This window comes from Pinus tabuliformis, chromosome 7 (genome assembly GCF_031772625.1).
Source record: "Pinus tabuliformis cultivar Carrire ecotype Pingquan chromosome 7, CPIR1, whole genome shotgun sequence".
Taxonomy (NCBI): Eukaryota; Viridiplantae; Streptophyta; class Pinopsida; order Pinales; family Pinaceae; genus Pinus; species Pinus tabuliformis.
Window position 1 is genome coordinate 1,366,188,074 of NC_142293.1, and position 22,535 is coordinate 1,366,210,608.

Consider the following 22,535-nt stretch of genomic DNA (forward strand, 5'->3'; position numbering starts at 1 on the left):
TTGGATGACGGGTTGTTCTGTCTCTGGCACTTGCTATGTTAGCTCGACACCTAGTCATCCCATCGATTCTTCCTTTACTATCGCTTAAAACCTTATGGGGTCTAGCATATGAGATGACATCATGCTCATGTCATCAGTGCCAGATGACGCTCTATGAGTGTTCCACATCTCACCCAGAAATGGCCCATCCAGGTACACAAAAACACAAAATTTGCATGTCATGTGTCCACTGTACCTAATGTCATGTTGACATCATATCTAATCCAAGCAACTTCCTTTCTATCCTATGAATAAGATTAAGTTTAAAGGAGAGGAGTGATTACTCCCAATCTCTACCTCAAATAGACAAGACGAATCTCTTGCTAAAACAACAAATAATGCATGTTTGTCTAAGTCTCAGTTAGGCTTACATTCATAATAGTGTCTCTTCCTGGACACATACACTCGACCTCTAACAATAACAACAATATATCTCATGCATAGCTGATACTATCAACTTGTCAACTAATAATCAACAAAGTACAAAACTGAGAATGCTTATATGACAAACATAGAGTCACTCTCACGAATGCATGCTTAAACCATCAACTCATACTCTTCTTGACATACTTCTAATTACAACAGACTCCATATTTAAAATTTGACTCATCATGAACATTAGTAGCATTTAAATAAGGACTCTTTCACCAATACTTGGACTGACAATCTCCTTACTAGCAATATGAATGCCACACTCTTACAACAACTAATATTAGTTTATACCAATTGATAATACCTTTGAGATAAATGATACCACTTACCAAATTGATGCCATTGGGTGTTTTATGTATGATACCAATCAATCAAACCATTCATCATATTTGCAACACAAATCTCTTTTGATTCATGAAACATTAATATCAAACAAACACCAATTGCCTATGTCTTCCATGCTTATGATTAATCAACAAACAAGTGATACCAATTAATGATACCAATTGTTAATGGACAAATCTGAGGCTCAAATTTCAGCTTGAATATACTCCCCCTATTGTTATGCTTCCTATTTTCATTAGTAAACTCTAAAAATTATTTCATAGTAAAAAATTTATCACGATTGTTCTGTCATTCATCAAATCAACCACACTACTTAGCAATATCAGTCATCTTCACCAATTTCATAAACTCAAGAAAGAAAAAAATGGCATACTTCCCTTATCCTTCAGATGAAATATTAGACATGTTCCTTATTGCTCATTGCATCTGACCTTTTTCGCTTCTCTTAAAGCCAACCTCTTCTTGTAAATGAAAAGGAACAAGGGCTCTACTATCACCCTTTTTCTTCCACACCTGGGTATGCTAAGTTTTTACTTGGTCAATAGCATGAGATTATTGCTAGCGTTGGTCTTGTATTCTTCCATGACTGAGTCACTTCCTACCAAACCACTAATCATTCCTTTTTCTAGCACCAATTAAACCCAATCTATAATTTACCTCTTTCTCTTCTTTCTCACTGTATGTTCTTTCTCTCTGCAATGAAGAACTTACAAAGCTACTATTCCTTTTGTTTGATTGGAGTCTCTTCCTATTGCAAATATATAAGAGAGATTAGGCACAAGAATTTTAGACTTCGATATGCTAATCTTTTGCTAATAATATTCAAAGACAAACACTAGTCATTGTTGCCTCAATGCACCATATGCCTTTCTTCTATTTCGATTGTCAAAATAACTCCTATGTAGTTGTGCTTGCTATCTTTCAACATAATCCATGCATTTGTATACAATGTTTTGGAAATGAGGTGAATTATTTCCAAATTTTCATGCAGCTACTTTGCGCCCATAATTCTTACACCTGTGGCATTCAACTTTATTCAAGAAGAGGCAATGGAATTATTCTTCTTAACAAATGATTTGCTTGTCCAATTTCTTGGATTGATATTTTCTCCCTTGCTACTATTCGACCACTGGAAATATTTCCTTTGAGAGGCAAAGGCCCTTTGTGCTTGGTTGTTTGAATTGCTCTTAACCAACAAGCCAAAAATAAGCAAAAAATACAATTAAAAAAAGTAGTTTCTCTTCTTTTCCATCCAAAATATTTACATGTACCTCTTTTTAAATTTTAAGGATTTTTCTTCGTTTACATATTATAACATGGGAATTACATGATAATTTCATGGGCACTTCTAGGCTAAAATATCCTCTAATTCACTTTACACTTTTATCTATGCATGGATTTCTTATTTTTTGCCTTTGTATTATTCAACCGAGTCTTTTGAATATGCTCTTCAAGTTATCATTCACTACTCACATGTTTATGCTTGAAAAACATAGCTTTATTGCTCAAATCTATTATTATGGAATTTGAAGCTTAAATTTGCTTACTCTCGAATGCTTGAATGAAGCCATTAATTTTTCTTTTGTCCTCCTTCAAGTAATTCTTTTGAATGTTCTCTTTAAGTCTTCAATCATTGACTTATTGTTATGAACTCAATTTGTGAGTTAACCTGCTAAATTTAGCTATTCTAGCACTTTTACAGGTTTCAGTTGAGCTTTTCTACTTTTAGCGGGCTTAACTTTGGCTTAACTACCAGAACTACCTATTAACTTACCATGCCACTGAATTTGACCCTTTAAGCCCCTTGCTCTTTATATATTGGTCCTTTTTCCCATAAGACCAAGGGGTGTGACCTCGAATTTAGTCCCTAATTTCTTAACTACGAGTCCTTTGGACCTTAAGCCTCGAGGGCTTATCTTCCTCCACGCCTTTGGTCATCAAGCCACACCAAAACCAAGTACTGTATCTTATGCTTAGCTCTAACCTCCTTTACCCTGGCGCTCCATTATTGCACCTTCAAAACACCTCCAAGGTCTTCATTGTGGGATAAGCTATCAGGTGAGTCCACCTGCTACCTAAGTACTGTATCTTATGCTTAGCTCTAACCTCCTTTACCCTGGCGCTCCATTATTGCACCTTCAAAACACCTCCAAGGTCTTCATTGTGGGATAAGCTATCAGGTGAGTCCACCTGCTACCTTCTCCCATTGGTCGATGTTGTCTCTTTTTACTGCCAACATGTCCTAACGTTTGTCATCCTGATGTTTCCTCTGCTGCACCTTTATTTCCTTTCGGGGTCATGCCGCAGGGATGACATGTCTTGTGGGACCTCCTATGCGCTTCTCCCATTGGTCACTGCTACCCAGCAAGATAGTCGACATGTCTCAATGCTCTTCATCCTGATGATCCTTCTCGCACCTTTAATTTAGCTCTACGGTCTGCCTTTAGGGGTGAGATGTCTTGGTGGGTCCCCTATTGCACCTATGAGCCAATTCGTACGTACTATTACAGAATTATTGGTTTACAACTAACCAATGCTCAACGATAGATTGCAACGACAGTAATGAAATGTCGTTACTTACAATAGGGCATCAATTATTGAAAGCGTATAATAATTTGTTATTTTTAATTTATTTTTGGAGTGAAGAATTTGTTATATTCTTCTTATGGATCATATTTTCAATATTAATTTATTTAAAATTTTAATGTTATTTATTTGTCATTTTAATTTTTTAATTTATATAATATCATAATAAAATTACCATGTTTGTTATTTTAATAACAAATATTATGAATTTTGATTAGCTAAGGAGTTGAACTTAGTTTAGGTGAGAGTGATTCCTCTAACTGTGGATACAGTTGAATAGAGTTATCAATTTGTGACATTTTCAACTACTTCGATTTGTGACTTTATAGTTTACCTTATCTAGTACTGTACCTTAGTTAACACTTACTCCATGCTCCTACAGGGCGTGGGCGAATTCCATCATGTTTCAATTGCCGTCACGGATGCCGTGTCCACCACGGTATCTCGGGTATACGCCGGTCATGGTGATTTTACAGTTTGATGATGCCTCAACCTGGACCTTCATGTTTACATGTTTTCTGCTTGCGGAAGACGAAACATGTGCCATTAACGTTTCTCAAAATCATTCCGGGCGGATCAACTCTCAAGGCTGCGCGTCCGCTGTCCCATTGCTTACTCCAATGCCCGTGGATGCCCTAGAATATGCTCCGATCATCATACTGTTGCATGCACGGGAATATGCTTCGATTATCATATTAATATTAATAATGATGTTTTGTTTATGGCACTATGTTTCAAATTTTATTTAACATTTTTTTTTGTAAGGTTTAAGAGGAAGTTCTTCTATAGAGTCTCATTCTTGCTGAATTTTAAATTTTTTATATCTAACTTACTCACTTTTAAATATACTTTACTCTTGGTGTTATATTTTTTATATCCAACTTATTCATTATTAAATATGTTTTTCTAAGCAGTAGTTTAAACAGATTGTTTTTTCCTCTGAAAATAACTATGTTGCACGAGTTTCTCGTACGTGGATACTTCGTGGCGACGGAGGGGCAACAATATTAAAATTTAAAATTTAATATATATTATTTTTTTGAAGTGTAAAGATTAAATGTACATATCAAATTAAATTTTAAAATGATTCATCATTCAAGAGACAATCATAAAAAGTTAAAACTAAAATTAAAAGCCACTTAAAATCATATTGATATTCATATTAGAAAAAAACTTAAAAATGCAAAAGCCTAAAGTAGTACATAATTCAAAATGCCCAATAACCAAAATATAGCAACAAAAATACAAAGCTTATGGTCATATAGTACAATCTTCAATATAAAGGAGATCCTTATAAGCTTCCTCACGAGGTAATGGATCAATGTCATCATCATCATCATCATCAGATGCAACAATGTCATCTAAAGGTATGCCAATTAATCCTGCATTTGGTAAAGGATTGTCATCAGCATCATCAATTTGGGTAGCATATTTAGCATTCACATCCCATCGTGCAGTAGGTCCTTCTAAATATTCAGGTAGCTTCCTTGAACAAAGTCGAAGACTACTACGCACATAAACAAGTTTCTCTGCTCTCTTAGAGGTAAGTCTATTCCTCTTAATAGAGTGTATGAAACTATAAGTGGACCAATTCCTTTCAGCAGTTGAGGAACTAGCAACCTGAGATATCAAGCGTGAAGCAAGATTTCGGAGCTTTGGGACCTGCCCCCCATACATTCTCCACCATCCAAGGGGTTTCTTCTGAGCATAATTCTTGATGTCCCTCTTTGCATCTTCGCTAAATAAAGGATGGCTTAATGTACCAAAATCAATAAATTGCTCATCACACTTGCTTCATCAACAATATACATCTTAGTTATAGCATCAAGAAACCCTTGTTTTACCTCTTCATCGTCAATAGGAAGAATTATATTTGGTCTTTCCATATAGCACTTTGGATTAAGGGCATATGTAGCCATGTGAAGGGAGGTATTGAGTTTAATCCATCTTTTCGCTATCAACTTATGGATTTCATGGAAAAACTCCGAAGAAGGGTTTCTTTGGCGAATGATGTCTTTTACCTTGCCCACCATGGTATCAATACATTCATATATTTCTCCAAGAGAAGGAGAATCTGAATCAGCATACCTAATCAACTCTACAATTGGAGCTGTGAAAGAGACAACATATCTACAATCAGCCCACCAATCCTCATTAAGAGACATTTCTCTTATCTTCTTCGCTTGAGGTGACTTAGACTTAGTCCATGCATTCCACTATGAAGAAACAACAGTGGCTTGTAAAGATACATAGACTTCAACCATGCGCTCAAGCAAAATAAAATATGTGGCATATCTTGTTTCTGCAGGTTTTAAAAAATTCTTATTTGAATACATCATGTAAATTTCCAAGGAAGCATGGTGGTTGCAGATGAACATTTGTGCCTCCCTCGCATTTGAAATGAATTTTGCAATCCACTGTATTTTACCAATGTCTTTTAAGAGATTGTTAAGGGCATGTACACAACAAGGAGTTCAAAAGATATGCATGTATCAACTTTGGATGATCAATCCTGCTACTTTACAAATAGGTGTTGCATCTGTGATGACATGTACCACATTTTAAGGACCAACCTCATCAATTGCATCCTTCCAACATTTCAAAAATGAAGGTAGCATCCTTAGTTTTACCACTACAATCAATTGCTTTTAAAAAATAAGGCCCTTCTGGTGATGTGACAATAATATTCAACAAAGGTCTTCGTTGAATATCTGTCCAATCATCCATGACAATTGAACAACCTGAATGAACCCAAGATCGTTTGAGGTCCTTCATAAGTTCATGCATTCTTGTCACCCCTCTATCTAATAATGAAGTCCTCATTTTGTTGTACCCTGAGGGTGCATATCCTGTCCCTGCAGCAATGATTTTTCTCACCATTTCTTTATAGTATGGTGAACGAGTGGCATTAAATGACATTCCATTTTCAATAAAAAATCTATTGTGGCATCATCTGCTTCATCCCTATTCAAAACATTGTACATCTTTTGAATGGAGTCACTTACAATAGTCCTCTTAGTACTAGAACTTCCTTGATTAGTCTCAATTTGGATGTGACTTTGTTCATTCATACATTGGGATGAATCTTCATGTCTACCTCTCTTATTATTAGGAGATACAATGCTACTATCACATTCATTGTTTCCATTTGCTTTCAGGTGAAGCTTACTCATCTCCATTCTTTGTTCAAGGTTACATGTGCAACTCTTCACTCCTAACCCAAGTATGCCCAAAAGATGATGCCATTCTCTTGTATAGCTATCCTTAAAAACATGGTCACACAAATTTCATTTCCATTCCTCACAACCCCTACTGTTTTTTGTCTTGTTTTGTGTTATTTTTTTCATGAACTTCATTAAGGGCTTCTTGGAAATGTTGCTTGACTTCTTGTGGGTATCTATTGTTGCCTCTACATTATGTTGTTGAAATTGTGGAGCTTGTGGAGGTAGTGGGGGTCTCATCCTACTGTTGTTGGTACCATATTCATTGCCCAACCCTCTATCCGTGGTATCAATACTGAAAATTTATATTAAAACACAAAAAAAAAATTAGAAGTACAACAAATAAACATATTTGACAATGTACATAAATGATAAAAAAAAAAAATCACACTACTAGTATTTAATTCGCATATTGTGAGTTCTCATATTTAATGTTATTATATTAAGTATATTATTATATTAAGTATATTTAATTTGCATATTTGTATTTAATGTACATTAAAAATAAGGTTAATTGTTTATAAATATTTATTTATATTCTATAATCTAAATGTGTTATGAATTATTATTCATAAGGTGCTTTGAGTTAGTATATTAAATTTATTTTATTTCAAAAATTATTGTTTTATCAATGGAGGTTTTAATTTTGAAAATTTTAATCAATGGAAAACTGTAATTTTGGAAATGGTTATTTGACTGAATTATGGTGATGATATATATATAAATTTGTAACTCCTAGAGCAAACATGTTATAATAGCGTGGTTCTTATTATTTTAGCTAATGTACAAAATTTTACATGGTAGTTTTATTCTAAATCATCAATTTTCATTTACAAGGTTTAAATCTACATAGAAATGAAATTATATCACACAGAGGTGGTCTTTAATCCAGATATACTGTACATGGGTCATGACATTATTTTATATAACCCTTTTGATTGTAACCATATGTTCAACTAATTCATCTAAATAAATATATGACTATAGAAATGACGACATGCATATAATAATAACAGTGATGAGAATTGAAGGTTACCCAGAAGTGAAAATATCCTCACTCCCACTAATAAATAAAACCTCTCTGGGCCGCTTTTTAAATAAGGAATTAATAAGTTATTTATATATGAGTGTTGAGAATTGAAGGTTACCCACAAGTGAAAATATCCTCACTCCCAGTAATAAATAAAACCTCTTTGGGCCACTTTTTCAATAAGGAATTAATAAGTTGTTTATATATGAGTTTGGGTAGGAAGCTTGTTTGAATGGAAGGGAATATTATGTATATTTAAATAGCATATCATTACTGTTAGTCCATCACTAAACTACTAAATAAAATTATTTATAAATAATTACTAACTTTTATTTTTAAATCAATACAAAGTTAGTGATTAAGTTACTAACAATATAAATTATGAATAATATAAATTGCTTTCACTAACCATATTTATTTGAACATAAACTAGAAATTGCACCAACTGTTGCAATGGAAACGTCGTAAGGCAGTAGGTTAGGAAAGAGTAGCATTAACAGTGAAAGGGACAACTACAACATCTGGAGAAAAAATCATAGATGTGGTTAATGCTCAAAACCAATTCAATAGTTTGAAACATTTTTAAAACATACAAAAGAGTAGGAAATAGTAGCATTAACACTGAAAGTGGCAACTGCAACATTTGTAGAAAAAATCATAGATGTGGTTAATACTCAAAACAAGTTCAACAAATTGAAACATTGTGAAAGCATACAAACTATTAAGAGCTTTGTTTCTCTGTTGTATAAGTCAAATAAAAAACAAAAGGGAAAAATAGAAAAAATCAGTAAATTGAAACCGTAATGCATGTCATCCTACACCATGTCATCGTACAATTGGAATCTCATTGTTTTGCAGGATTTCGTTTTCCATCCTCAATTGAGAGGAAAGGCAGCATTAGCAAATTCAATTCCTTCTAAGCCAACTTATTACATATGATAGATTTTGGCAATAAAATCCAAAATCAATTGTCCGAAATAAAGTTAGAAAACTTTTGAAATGACTTTCAATATCTCAAATTCCATTGACATGATGAGAGACCACTATTCCTAAAAGCAAAAAAATAGATTTTTTTTTCTGATGTAACAATCTATTTTTGAAATGACATATGATAGATTTTGGCAATAAAAGCCAAAATCAATTGTCCTAAATAAAGTTAGAAAATTTTTGAAATGACTTTCAATATCTCAAATTCCATTGACATGATGAGAGACCACTATTCCCAAAAGCAAAAACATAGATTTTTTTCTGATGTAACAATCTATTTTTGAAATGACTTTCAGTATCTCAATTTCCATTGACATGATGAGAGACCGCTATTCCCAAAAACAAAAACATAGATTTTTTCTAATGTAACAATCTAGTTTGAGCATGTAGGATCAAATTTGATGAGATCTGGAATTTCATGGAATGCATTTTAAAACACCACACAAATGGAACTTCTATAGTTCTATAGTACATGAGCTTCTTAAGTTTTTATTTATTTATCTTCTTAAATTTTTATTTATTTTATAAGTATCTATATAGTAAATTGAGAGTAAATGTAAAATGGAGTTGAAACTCCATAGTTAAGAGTATTGTTACATGTTTTATATATATGTTTCACTTATATATTATTATTTTCTAATTAATAATAATAATGGGTTTTTATTTATTTTATAAGTATATATATAGTAAATTGAGAGTAAATATAAAATGGAATTAAAACTCCATAGCTAAGAGTATTGCTACATGTTCTATATATATATAAACTCACGGATCCATATATATATATATATATATATATATATATATATAATTTTTTTAATTTTTAATATTTATTTGAATTTTTATCTTTGACTATTAATAAACGATTAGTTATTTTTTCTTTATTATTATTATTTAATTTTGATCTAAATATTATTTTTATTTTAGTGTTATAATTATTTAGGTTTGAACTAAATAATCTTATTTAAGTTTTATCATTTATTATTTTTAATTTTTTGGAATTAATTGTTTTGATAATTTTATTATATTGATTTTATTAATTGTTTTGATTATATTTATTCACGTTTGACCATTTATTATTTTTATTTATTTTTAATTTTTTAGAATTAATTGTTTTGATTATTTTATTATATTGATTTTATTAATTGTTTTGATTATATAGGTTTGACATAAATATTATTTTTATTTTTAGATATTCATTTGTTTTGATATCACTACAATTCTAGGGATACTCAATTATAGTTCAATTCTTCAATAACAACAATTACTATTACATACACTTTTTCCAATCTAAACATAGTTACACAATTTAAATGGAACAATAGCATTGGAAAAAGTTAAATGGATGGTGGAAAATTTATTTTGGATTTTTAGAAAATAATTATAAATAAAAATATTTTGTACATGGAATTAAAAAAACTTACTTTTGACATTCTCATTGCTTTGGCTATTTTAAATGGATGAAAATTTAAAGATAACATTGTTTAAATGAAATTAACTTACATTACTCTCATTGAAATTAGATATTAGTTAATTCCATAATACATTAAAATGAAAACATATCACGTTTTAAGAGATTTTTAATTGACTTAATTTACATTATTCATATAGAGAATTAACTTACATCACTCTCATTGAAATTAGATATTCCTTAATTCCAAAATACATTAAAATGGAAATATGTCACCTTTCTAAGAGATTTTTAATTTACTTAATTTACATTATTCATATTGGAGCAGATTAGATGGAACGAGATTTCACTGGTCTTAACTCTAAATATCACTTTAATGGAAGAGAATGAGAATAAATATGAATATCACTTTAACTCTAAATATCACTTTACTAGTCTTAATTCTAATTATCACTTTAGTGGAAGATAATGAGAACAAATGTGGATATCACTTTAACTCTAAATATCACTTTAATGGAAACGAATGAGAATAAATGTAAATGTTTAAGCATAGGTAAAAATGAAATCTTAATGCAAAATAGAGAAACCATAACAATAAGAGAACATTTCATTTCTGGTTCATTTTATTAAAGATTTAGCAGATTGTATGTTTCAAGAATAGATTGAATAACAAAAGTAAAGTAAGATTTGTACAAAACCCGGTTTGAAAAACAAAGTACATAAAAATATAAAAGTACATTTTTCATAGAAGATTGTTATGAAATCGAATGCACATAAAGTTATAAAAATAGAAGATTGTGTAACAATCTATGCTTTTCATTAAAGGCAACCATCATGACAGTTTTTTTTTTATTATTATGATAAAGGTGCATAAAGTTATAAAGATAGAAGATTGTGTAACAATCTGTGCTTTTCATTAATGGCAATCATCATGACAGTTTTTTTTATTATTATTATTATGATAGAGTTTTCTGTATTTTGGTGTGTTACAAATATAGTGATAGCCCAGATGTGCTTTTCATTGATGGCAACCATCATGACAGTTTTTGTTTGTTTTTATTTTTATTTTTTATTATAGAGTTTTCTGTATTTTGGTGTGTTACAAACATAGTCATAGCCCGGACGCTTTATTCACTTTATTCAAGGGATTTTAGTAAGGAAACTTGTATTTAAGGATTTTAATAATTTGTATTTCAGGATTTTTTAAGGGAAATTTTAAACTAGCAAATAAAATTTGAAGTCAAACCCAATTAACTATCTCCTTACCATAGTTACCAAGTTTAAATTCGATTCAATACAAAAAAAATTCAAATACTTAAAATTCAATATTGTAAAACTTCAGAAGTAGACATCTTACAGATACTTAAATAAATTGTTTTACCAAAATTTTAAAATTATTAAGTCTACAATATAATATTGAACCAAATTTTCAATAATTTTTTTAATCACTTTTTTCTCTAATATATTTTTATTTAAATTTAAACACATAATCTATTTTAAACATTATAATATAATAATTATTTAAATTATTAATAATTTTTTTTATCATTTTTTTTTTGGTTTATATATATATATATATATATATAGAGTTTTGCAACCTATCATCTATTTTATCACTTCTATTGACCATCTGATTTTATTAACAACTTTCTTGAGAAATTCACTTTGCAAATCCTAAACATAAGTCTTTACCAATTTTATTTTACCTTGCGAAAATCCATTTTATAAAAAGTCAAAGGGGGTTACCCCAACCAACTTTACCATTCATTAGGAGGTAAGCTACCATCTCATCGAAGAGCAGATGGTACCATAAATCTGTAATTCTGATTGGAAACCGGCTCCACTGTGCCTCTAAGAGAATATGCTAAATCTAATTCCTTTGATGGAAAGTTATATGTAATTTCATGGATGGGAAAGGGTTTATGAAGAGCGGATGAGCACGTGGAAAACTGTTGAGCTCTCCTGTAAACTAAATATGCCGTACCAAACCTCGAATGGGCGATTTAATTCAGGAACCGAATCAAATCTCGGTATTTTCGAATTTTTTCTTCCAATTTCACCGAATTTAGTAACTATGCTGCTTACTGGTTTAATTGTATTTTCTTTATGAAAACAATCAAAAGATGCTACCACCAAAACACGTTACATTAAAACTGCACCACCAAGAAAATGAAATTTAACAGAAAAAAAGAAATGCATTACATTCAATGACCTCCTGCAAGTAAATGAAGTTCAACAAAAAGAAACACATCACATTCAGCAGCTACAGCAGACCATCAAAAGATGCTAAATAATTTTTTAAGAAACACATTACATTGAAACTGCACTACCAAGAAAATAAAGTTCAACAGAATAATGAAAAGCATTGTGTAACATCCCTAAATAACTCGGTGTATACACAATCCCTAAATAACTTGGTGTAAAACTACATAGTTGAGTAAATAGTAATTCTTTTAAAAGATTACGAATTAGTTATAAAACTAATTCTTGGTACTTCCTCTTTTTCTCCAATAATTTATGTTTCAAATGTGCCACTCTTCTCATAGATATATTTTTCCGCATCTTATAACTATGGATCGGCCAGTGCCCTAACAGAAATACGAGAGAGGAGGAGGAAATCAGTACAGCTTCCGAAAACAAAGTTGGTTACCAATTATTTTGGGGATGAAGTGGCAGACAAATCATTAATTCTTTGCAGTGAAGAAATTTGAGGTTGTTTTTCAAGTAATAAATCTTCCATGTTGTACTCAAAAAACGGTTTCCGGATTCCGATTTCCTCTGTTTTACTTGATGGTAAATCATTGAATAAGGAGGGCGGTAGCTTATTGGAGATCTGGGGGAAAGCACGCTTGCTTCATGGTGGTGACAGAAAACTGTACACATAATCACTCGAATGGGTGACAGAAGATTTAACAGTGAGGAAGTCAGATAAGGATTGATGATTGTTCAGGATTTGCTGGCACAAGGAGCCGATATTTGATTCAGGCACAACGATTCCAAACACTATGAATCATGGTACATTGACACACATGATACTGAAGGCGTTTTCATGGAGATTCTGCTATTAAACTAAAGAGATTAGCTATGCCACGCATGGTGATGGAGGCAAGGAGGCTGCCAGTGATAAGGATAATGCATGCAGTGGAAGCATGTGGGATCCTGATGCAAGAAGAGGAGAAAAGCGCAGAAGTGTGAAAGAGACACTGTTATGAAAGACTCTAGAGCTCTTTGGTCAACGGAGTCTATCTAAAACTAAATATTCAGAAAAGAGAACGACCTTGTGTTGTTACTGTCCTGAAAACTATTCTGAGCGTGCAACAAACTCGGAGGAGGTGCAGTGAACCACTGATCTCATTGGCAGTGGTTGGGTGGAGCTTTGCATTCATGATGGTTTGGCGGTCCAATGGAGGCTTGCAAAACAGATGAGTATTATTTTAGCAGGAATTAGTTGTTCAATTTATAATTGTCAAGTCTGTGGTTACTTATTAGTATTGCATTTTAAAAAGTGTTGGATATGATGGACATTCAGTTTGTGTGTTGTTACCAAAACAAAAGAAAAACCGAATGTGAATGTGAGATGATTGTTAAATTAATAAGTGAGTTTTTGAACCAGAAGAAATGGTAAACCACTCTACAGGGTAAACCACTCTACAGGGTACGGGGTTAGATTCTAGGCCAAGTTGACGGGGTCAACGACTATGAATCAATCCAAATCCCTTACCATCAGAGGGATTGTATCATTTATCCGTGATACATATGCTGTTATGAAAGTAACCAGGGATAAACTAATTAATAGTTTTCTGCGCTAATTAATAGTTATCATGCAGAAAAGCATGGACCTCTCGAATAGCATTATTAGAATACTCGTATTAATCTAGGTTAACAGTTGGTGAAGGGAGAAACTGAGCGTTAGTCTCCCAAACCAAGTTGATACCAACAGTGAAGAGCAATCCCTCAGACCCTTTTGGAATTGTAACTACTACATCTAAACATAAATTACTTTCTTATCATCAATACGAAAGGAAGCTTCTTAAATATGTAACCAGCACATCGAATGCATATTCGAGAAATTACATCTGCTGAACGAAATAACAAGACCCATAAACGAGGTTGGTGTAAATGTAACCATACGATAACGAACAACAGAAACAAAGAAACAAATGAACAAACGATGCTCTTTGCATCCTGAAGACGTATGCCGATTTATATACACTTAAATTAATGGTTAGATCTCTTAAAGAGAAATATGCATTAGTGTGAACAAGCATTGTGAAAAGTAGAACAAGAATTTACTTGAATATATGTACCAGTTAATTAGTATGTTATGCTTGTTCATGCAAATGAGTAGATGTTAAAAGATCTCTTTAGAGGTTGCTTATTGATTATTAATATGATATCTAATCTTGTTGCCAAGCTTGTTGACAACTACATTGACAGGAAACAATGGCGGATGGTGCCAAAGGAAAGTGATGTTTGACCTTGTGGCAGGAAAAGGATTAATGGACCATGCAGATGAGTTTGAGTAGCAGGATCGTACTTTGCTAGAACAATCATGCCACAAGGAATGTTGTATGTGGCGGTATGTAAGTAAAAGATCACCTGGAAACTGTGTTAGCTTTTAGCTAGTTATGTGACAACTTAATGATAATTCATTGTAATGATTTTATGACAATGGTTAAGGATGGAATCCCTTATAAGCCATTGAGTGAGGGGTGAAAACCCTCACGAGCGTTTAATAATAAGATTAAACGTTTGCTGGTTTTCACCCTACGGGGTTTCCAGGGTATATCGGTGTTCAATGGTGTGATTGCCTTTTGTGTCAGTTTGATGATGATGAATCCTTGATGTTGATGGTTCTTTATTTGATGGCATAATCATAATGTCCAAGTATGTGATTAACTAATATGGTTAAGGAAATCATGAATTGGATGCAAGGATTCATGAGACAGTTTATGTTATTACACTACCACAGTGGTGGTTAATGGTTAAACAACTTACTGTCTTCTATTGCAATTTACTTGATGTGCTAATGAACATTATATCTAATGGTTAAAGATGAATTGTGGAGTTGTGAATTGGATAATTACTTGTGGGTAATTTGTATAAAAATTTCTAACTCCCTACCTTTTACATGCTAGGTTACCGGGGTATATTACACATTGCATTCAAGGAGCTCCTGCAAGTAAATGAAGTTGAACAAAAAAAGAAACACATAGAATTTAGCGGCTCCAGCAGATATGTGGAGATCAACACAGAAATAAGCCTAGTTCACACAAATAGTTGCATGGAAAAATTTACAAAGACAGTATACTAAATAAGAAAATAAATTAAAAAACATTCTCTCTTATGCAAGGAGAAAATCAAGTACATAATACCAATTCTGCAAACTATAATATATAAAGTATAACCCACAAGAATCAAATAATAGCAGAGTGTAAATAGACTAAAATTACGCTAGTGTTAAAAAAATACTCAGAAGCATACGCAGAAAATCGCCTTGCCCTCCTCCATTACACAGGCAGTTTCAGGCTCAAGCTCACGCTCACGCTGTAAGGTTGCCGATGATAGACCATGTCCCGAGGGTAACTGTTTTATCGGAATCAAACTAATACCAAGGAGGATCACATTCAACGTTTGGCTCAGAGTCGCAACAGAGACCTGCAAATTGACCTTGTATATCAAGCATGCTCACGCTCACATTGTAAGGTTCCCGGTGACAGACCATGTCCCGAGGGTAATCGTTTTATTGGAATCAAACCGATACCAAGGAGGATCACATTCAATGTTTGCTCAGGGTCGCAATATAGACCTGCAAATCGACCTTGTATATTAAGCATTTGGCTTAGGGTCGCAACAAAGACCTGCAAATCGACCTTGTATATCATAGCTTGGTGCAAGAGAGATTAGTTTAGTAAGTTAGTTATTAGTTATTAGGTAGTTAGTTATCTAAATAAAAGAGATTGTGGATCTAATGGCTTAAAACATTTCAATCATCTAACATTTGATGAGATGGTGTAGAGAGTGACACAGTGATAGTCATGGAAGTTGTTTTCAAAGGGAAACCCCTTATTGCGTAATTATCTTAAATAGCTTTCACTCTCATAACATGAACAAAACTAAATAATGTTGTTTGGTCTGATAAATTTATAGCATCCATGTTTGCTAATATTTCAGTATGTTAAAAACCATTGTATGCCTAAATTATAAGAAATCAATTTTCCCCCTAATATAAAGACGAAAATTCCTTCCACTTTGAAGTCCAAGATGCATAGTAAATTGATTTTTAGGTACATGATTCGTACAGAATATTGCCCACTGAATATCTATGGCTTTACTAAAACAAATTGGTTGGTATATTGTTGTGTTTAGTTAGCTAGCTGAATGATCTCATGCCGCATTTACTGAAATTTGATATAATTATAATAGAATGCAGAAAATTTGTCTGTATTTTGCAACTTATAATCTATGAAAACGTTTATGTGATTACAAAAAAATTAATTAGTAATCCATAGGTGCAAATTTTAAATCCCTAGATTCATAGAGATAATGTAAACTGTATAGTTTTACACAATGCAATTTAAATAGTATATATACTACCCTATTTGGAATATTTCTTTAAAATAAGTGCTTCTAAATTGAACATTTTTCCAATAACCTTTTTTAGTTTGAAGTTTCAGGAATTATATGGGAGTAATTTTCTCCGTTATTTTTTATACTGGGATCGTTATCTTTTATAATGTGATCTAATATAACAAGGACGAAGCAACTCAATAAACTATATTATTCACCAGAGCGTTTGAATAAACTACATAATATTCACTTGAAATGGTCTTCTCTTCAAATGCCACTATTGTTATTAGCAAGCAGCATGATTTACCACTTGATTATAAAATAAAAAAACTATTTGAGATATTTAGTAATTATCAATGTTTATAATGAAAACAGAAAATCTTTATAATGAAAATAGAAAATCACTTGATTATAAAATGAAAAACTATTTGAGATATAAATTATAATAGAACATTAAATAAATTACTTTTCTGGTTTTATATTTATGAATATCTCTTCAACTTTCTTGAAGTAAAAAAAAACAACATGGACGTAAAAAAACAACATGGACGTGCAGTGAAACTGATAGCTTTTTAACTAATAATTAACTCCAATAATTAACGTGTTAAAAATTACCAAAAACTCAGGGATATTATAGTTTCCTATAAGGTCAAAGGAATTGAAGAATTTAAGTCTCTTTCTCTCAGAAAGAATAATTTATAATGTCATGTGTTGGATGCCAGGTCATTTATGATAATTTTAATTTATGACATTTACGATAATTTTAATTTATGAATTTCAGGACACTTTTATTTTTTTCTCGTTTATTTGGAAAAGTTATTGAAATATAATAAATTTTTTTTCTCTCAAAAAGTTATTGCTATTCTCGTTCCGTGAGAAAATTTGCTAAAATATTTAGATTTAAATAAACATTGATTTAAATAGCTATCTTTTATGTAAATCTAAATAGCAATGAAGGGATATTATCATATTCCAAAATCTTAATATTGCTACAATGCGGAATTGGATTACAAATGGTGAAAAAAAAAATACAAAGTTAAGAAATATAAATGTTTTTTTTGTTTTAAGATATATTTTTTAATTAATTTTTTTAAAATTGTCACGGATATTTTGAAATTTTTATATCTAAATTATGTATTATTTAATTCTAAATCAAATTTCTAAAAAATCCATTAAATATATATAAACATATCGTGGAACCTGTATTTAAGTGGATATTTTGGAATTCTAAATCTAAATTATGTATTATATAATTCCAAATAAAAATTTTAAAAAAGCCATTAAATATAGGGAAACATATAGAGGGAACATGTATTCAAGTGTTAAGAATTTCTTCACTTGAACTTCATGGTGTTAGTATTAGCAGAATATTCATGAAATACAGAAATATATGGAAACATATGGGGAACCTGTATTCAAGTGTTAAGAATTTCTTCACGTGAATTTCACAGTGTTAGTATCAGCGGAATATTCATGATCAAGTGTTAATAATTTCTTCACTTGAACTTCACGGTGTTAGTATTAATATAATATTCATGAAATAAAGAAATATGTGGAAACATACCGGAGAACCTGTATTCAAGTGTTAAGAATATCTTCACGTAAACTTCACGGTGTTAGTATTAGCAGAATATTCATGAAATATAGAAATATATATATTGGGTGTCCCTCTACTATCGAAAATGAATAATCAATTTTTAATTGAGAAACAATAATATAGTTTTAATCAGTTATGGAATATAATAATATGATATATGTCAGCAACTAATATAATAATATTCCATGCACATCAAAATGTAAAGACTCAAGAACACTTACATGCAGGTGGAAAGCAGTGAGCAAATAGGCAGGCCAACAAAGTTTTGAATGGCTTACTCAGAACTCCTAACCAGTGAATACAACAACCTGCAAACAAAGTTGAATAGACTAATAGGCCATCACTGATGAATTGAGAGATAGTGATGGAAAATTATATAGAAAAACCCGTCAGTTTTGCCGCCAATTCCATTTTTGCCACCAATCGGAAATACGTTTGCCCCTGAAAACTATGCCTATTTCTCCCGGGATTTTTCGGGTACGCATGGATCGGGAACCTGTAGGACCTTTGATCCATCGAGGAGCGTCTATTGACCTAAAACTCCCGATATAAGCTCCCACAAGCTCCCGATATAAGCTCCTACCTGAAACCAACTCCAGAAACTGCTCAATTTACTGATAAAATCTCCCATAAAGCTCCAAAGCTCCAACAGAAGTTTCTGCTTTTTTTGAAACATTTCGTACCAGCTCCTAAGCTCCCAGGAGCTCCGAAGGTTGGGGTACTTGCTCTCCGACGACCGGGAGCGGTACCTGTGCAACATTCGAAAATAATTAGGCCGATAGGCCTTTCTTTGAATTAGTTCAATCATCTACACTTTTGTTTTCCTTTTAACACCTGGCACACACTTTGTAAAACACTTGTATGGTTAAACTTTAGACACGTCATTTTTTTTTGCTACACGTATCCACGCACTGCCCGAGTTTTTCTAGTCACCAACTGCAATAACAATGAATTAGTTACAATAATAATGAAAGTAAGGAGCTGTAACTAATTTTTTCTCGTTGGTTTTAATGGGAAAAATTCTCTGTGTGCTGGCTTCTAGGTTCAGGGCCGTCTTTGCAAAACGAGATACCCAAAGGAAAGATTCGCTTGGAATTTCTATCGCCGTGAATTGGCATTGGCAGGGACGCATCTGTTTGTAATTCTAGAGGCTTACACTGGCTTCTGGGTTCAGGGCCGTCTTTGCAAAACGAGATACCCAAAGGAAAGATTCTCTTGCAACTTTTGTCGCTAGGGACGATTATGAGTGAATTGGCATTGTTAGGGACATATTTGTTTGTAATTCTAGAGGCCTACATAGTTTTCATTTTTCCCTTCTCATTGCTGTCCACGACGGCCATGGTGTATACTATGGATTCGATCTACACGGGAAAGGAAATTTCCTACGCGCGAGTTATGAGAATCATTCTAAGGTATGAGGCTTTGGAAGTGCCTCATGGTAACTCTCATGGTAACTTTCCTCTAGTTTTTCATAATGGACTTTTCCTATTACACGGCCTCTGTATTGGTCGTCCTCCTACTCCTATACACATTGATAATGAGCAAATTGAATTGGGTTTTTCTGGAGATAACAAGGAAATTTGTGGCCAATTGAATTGGGTTTTTCTGGAGATAATGAGTAAATTTGTGGCCAGCGTTTGATGAGATTGGGGCTCGAAGTTTCTACATTTTGGATGTGAGTGACGAAGATCTTGAAGCAGCCCTCATGGAGGAATTTTACAGTCACCTGGGGAAGAAGATCTCGAGGGACTCAAATGTAAGAGCTAAGCAATGTGGCGAAATACCCATAGATTCTGCTTCCTGCGGCGTTGGTGCCCTCAAGTAGTGATGCCCGGATGGTGGAAGCAGTAGCAGCAGTGGAGACGACCATTGGCACCGCCCCATCTAGCTTGGCAGAACAATAGGTGGAGAAACATAAACAGGACAAGGAGCAGCCGAGGAAGAGCAAGAAAAGGTGTTTTGAGTGCAAAAGGCAGGCACCGTCTGACAGGCTTTAAGTGTTGCTGTGGTGACCTTTTTTGCGCTCGGCACAGGTACTTTGATATGCATGACTGCTCTTTTTACTACAAGACCACCATCCGCCTCGCCATTCTCAAGGCCAATCCTGTCGTGAAAGCCCCTTAAATCGATAAGATTTGATACGTTCTTAAATCCATTGCTTTCTTTCTTGTTTTACTATTATTGTAGGGAGAATCCTTGGTGGCCATATCAACTACAATGCGTATATATGTAAATCTATATTCAAGGGTGCTTTGTTCTTGAGCATATTGTGTTGTCATCGATGATACAGTGCAGGAATATGATATGAATAATTTGACTCGGGGCTTTTCAATGGATGCTTTGCTTCTCAACGAATATGGATGTATTCTCCCTATATTGGTTCATAGTAGCGGCCTTAATACAAAACCCTTTTGGACTTTTAGTAGTCTATTGCCATAAAGGCTATGGTGTGCATGGACCTTACTTATGGTGATGAAATCCTCTGTTTTAAGTTTTATGGGTTTTCACTCACCCACATGGGATGATGTTTTATGCTGAAGGGTGCTATTGTGGTGATGAAATCCTCTGTTTTAAGTTTTATGGGTTTTTAATCACCCATTGAAATATAATTTGAAGGTAGCATTCTGACTATTGACAATGGAGTTTTTGAGGTTTTGGCTACAAATGGTGATACCCATCTTGGAGGTAATCTATCTGACAGTTGTACATTACGACGGTGGTTATCATTGACATTTTTGGTTGTATTTTGAGCTTTGAACTTACTGGGATGTACACTAATATGCAAGGTGAGGACTTTGACCAAAGGATAATGGAATATTTCATCAAATTGATCAAGAAAAAGCACGAAAAGGATATTAGTAAGGATAACAGAGCGTTGGGAAAACTAAGAAGGGAAGCTGAGTGTGCTAAAAGAGCCTTGAGTATCCAACACCAGGTCGAGTAGAGATCGAGTCTCTCTTCGACGACATAGACTTTTCTGAGCCTCTTACTAGGGCTCGCTTTGAGGAGATGAACAATGACCCTTTTAGAAAAACCATGGGTCATGTTCAAAAGGCCATGGATGATGCCGGTCTAGAGAAGCATCAGATTGATGAGATTGTTTTTGTTGGTGGAAGTACCTATATTCTTAAAGTTCAGCAACTGCTCAAGGTTTTCTTTGATGGAAAAGAGCCAAACAAGGGTGTAAACCCTGATGAGGCCGTTGCATTTGGTGCAGTAGTGCAAGGTAGCATTCTTAGTGGAGAAGTTGGAGAAGAAACTAAAGGTAAAGTAGGTCCATAGTTTCTGCATTTTATACTGTTTAGATCTGAACGAATTTTTAGTTTTTTATCCAGCAATTTGAAATCTTTTTGCCCTTATTTATGTGCAGAAATAATTTTACTGGATATGGCTCCTCTAACCTTGGGTATTGAGACTGTTGGTGGAGTGACGACAAAGCTAATTCCAAGGAACAGTGTTATTCCTACAAAGAAGTCTCAGGTGTTTACAACCTATCAGGATCAATAGACAACCATGTCGATTCAGGTTGGTCTAAAATCTTTTCTATCGTTCTTCTAAAAACTACCTGATGGGTTATTTCAATTTTTACAATAACACGAGCTTATGGAGGATGATTGACTTAGTCATTTTCCTTTGCAGGTCTTCGAAGGTGAACGAAGTTTAAGAAAATATTGTAGATAACTTGGGAGATTTGAGCTCTCTGGAATTCCTCTGGCTCAAAGGTTTTTTTCTATTCCTTTGTTCATGTTTCTATTTTTGGTGAGTCGAGTCTGGTGGACCAGAGAATCAAACCTGTAATATGTTGGTAGGGGAGTTCCTCAAATTGAAGTTACATTTGAAGTGGATGCCAATGGTATCTTGAATGTTAAAGCAGAGGACAAGGGCACTGAAAAATATGAGAAAATCACCATCACAAATGACAAAGGAAGACTGCGCCAAGAGGAAATTGAAAGAATGGTGAGAGAGGCCGAAGAGTTCGCAGAGGAGGACAAAAATGTCAAGGAACATATTGGTGCCCGTAACGGTTTGGAAACATATGTTTATAATATGAAAAACACAACTAATGACAAGGAAAAGCTTCCTGAAAAAATCGACTCCAATGATAAGGAGAAAATAGATGCAGCATTGAAGGAGGCTTTCGAATGGTTGGACAAGAACCAGTTAGCCATGAAAGAAGATTACGAGGAGAAGCTCAAGGAAGTGGAGTATGTTTGCAACCCTCTTGTGACCAAAGTTTATCAACAGTTTATCAACAATTAGGGGGATCCTCCTCTGAAGGAGACACTGATGATGATGATTCCAATGACGAACTTTAAA

The 22,535-nt window shown here is 33.2% G+C and overlaps 1 pseudogene; it reads left to right on the forward strand.

Annotated features, from left to right (window-relative positions):
• The first annotated feature begins 20,827 nt into the window (after positions 1 to 20,827).
• LOC149252685 (luminal-binding protein 5-like) lies at positions 20,828 to 22,535 on the forward strand (annotated as a pseudogene).